Raw genomic sequence first — 2,358 nt, forward strand, 5'->3', positions numbered from 1 at the left:
CTTGTTTTGCCTTTTTTGCGTACATAGCTCTTTTAAAAATTTGGCATAGGCGGGTACTTGTTTTATTGCATCGAGAAGTGGTAGATTAATTTTAACTTGTTTAAACATGTCCCACATTTCTTCTTTTTGGGGACCTCTCGATACAATAAAGTTTTTCTTTCCCGGGTCAAGTAAAGCCGAAGGAAAAGGGACTTGACTCGGTTCACCCTCAACTTTTTCATTCTTTTCATGTTCTTTATTTTCACCCACACCCGGTTTGTTAACATTTAATTCTTTTGGTTTTACCGGTGAAACATCATCATCACTTTCCATACCCGTAATATCCTCAACTACCCCCTCAACCAATTCGGGTGACAAATTGGCTTTAAACTCTTTTCCACTTCTTAAAACACTAACATGATGAACATTAACATTACCTCATGACGTACCATGCGAAGGGTTTACCTTAGTGTCGCTAGGAAGTTGACCCTTGCTTTTCTTCAATTCAGCCACGTCGGTTGCTAATTGACCCATTTGGGTTGTTAGTGGTTGGATGCTTTTGTTGCGAACCTCATCCTTTTGCATTCGTACTTCACCGAGTTGGTTCCGTTTTTGCATCTCCATTTGCATGCTCTTTAGCATCTCCATCATCTCGTTTCCACCCAAAGACCCCCCTTGTTCTTGACCCGTTTGGTATTGCTTTTGATAGCCTTGGTTGTTCCCGCCTCGGTATCCACCTTGGTTATTATAAGATTGGCGTGAACCAAAGTTTCCTTGGCTACCTTGAAAGTTCGGGTTAGCTTGATTTGAAGGGTTCCCATACCGAAAGTTTGGGTGGTTCCTCAACCCGGGATGGTAGGTATTAGAGTTCATGTTGTTGTAATTTCTACCACCCCCTCCTTGACCTTGACCTTGACCTTGAACCGCATGGACTTCTTCATATTGCCCTTCCATCATCCCTTGGCAATTCTCAGCCGCATGCCCTATTTCATTACACAAAGCACAAACATCATAAATTTGGTTAGTAGTTTGAACATTACCATCATCTATGGCGTGCACTTGAGGTCGGGCTATGGCCGGTCGCGCTCTCCTTGATGCTTGAGCTTTTCTCTTTGATGTAGTTGCCATGCTCTCCAAGAACTCCCAATCATCATTCTCATAATTTGTACCAAAAGTCCCACCGGTAATGGACATCAAATCACGTGCATCTTCGGCACTCAACCCCTCGTGAAAGGCATTCATCAACTCCCACAATTCAATTCCATGGTGAGGGCAATTCTTTATCATCCTATTGAATCGTTCGAATGCCTCGTGAAACATCTCACTATGTTGTTGTTGGAAACTTCTCAACCCCTTTCTTGCATCGTTGGTCTTTTGGGCGGTGTAAAACTCATCTAAGAAAGTTTGTTGCATCTCCCCCCATGTGTATATGGATGCTGAAGGCAAAGTGTAGAACCATTTTTTCGCCTTATCTTCCAAAGAAAATTGGAATAATACCAATTTAATATCATCGGCCGAGAACCCTTGACTCCCAAGAGTGTTACAAATCGAGTCATAAGCCTCCAAATGAAAGTAAGGCTCCTCCGTTGCTAATCCTTTATACTTTGGTAAACTTTGCAAAGAGTTGGTCCTTACTTCAAATGTCTTCCCTTGATCATTGTGAGGAATAACTACCGGTGAAGGGTTTTGAGTGATTACCGGCCTAAAATGTGCTTCGATGCCCCTCACATTTTCTCTAAGGTGTCTCCTTGGTACACCAAACCTACCTCTTGGAGGAATAGGACCCATTGGCCTTGGTACTTGCCCTTGTGGTGCAATTGGTTGTTGAAACTGTTGTCGCATCGGTGGGCGTTGAATTGGCCTTTGGAATTGTTGAACATTTGGTTGTACATTTTGTGGCCGAATTTGTTGCAATGAGATAGGATGTTGCATTGGTGGCCCTTGTGGTCTTGGCCGAATGTGTTGTGGTATGAGATGTTGTTGTGGCATTCCACCGACACTTGCCATCCCTTGAGATTGACTTTGCACATATCCAAATTCTCCTTGATCACCATAACCCCCGTAAGCATATCCATCATCATCATACCCCTCAAATTCCTCAAATCCTTCATCATACCCATCTCCTTGAATTCCCGACGATTGCCCAAATGGGAGGGTTGAATATTGAAAACCCGCTTGACTCGACGGTCTAAATGTTGAAGTAGCGTGGACAATGGTTGAAATCGGTGCTATGGTATGGCTTGCATATGACGGACCCGCACCCGGGAAGAAATGGGACAATGGTGGTATAGTAGTGGAGGGGTTAAAGGTAATGGTTGGCTCTTCTTGGGTAGTAATGGGTTGTGTGGTGTTGGTTGGTGTAGTGTCATGAGGTGGAGT

The 2,358-nt window shown here is 43.7% G+C and overlaps 1 non-coding gene across 1 annotated transcript; it reads left to right on the plus strand.

The window, feature by feature from the left end:
• Window positions 1-1,237: 1,237 nt before the first annotated feature.
• Window positions 1,238-1,343, plus strand: LOC118487848. The gene has a single exon (XR_004882791.1). It is a non-coding gene; the product is annotated as a small nucleolar RNA R71 (small nucleolar RNA).
• Window positions 1,344-2,358: the final 1,015 nt, after the last annotated feature.

The sequence above is a fragment of the Helianthus annuus genome, chromosome 15 (genome assembly GCF_002127325.2).
Source record: "Helianthus annuus cultivar XRQ/B chromosome 15, HanXRQr2.0-SUNRISE, whole genome shotgun sequence".
NCBI classification, from domain to species: Eukaryota; Viridiplantae; Streptophyta; class Magnoliopsida; order Asterales; family Asteraceae; genus Helianthus; species Helianthus annuus.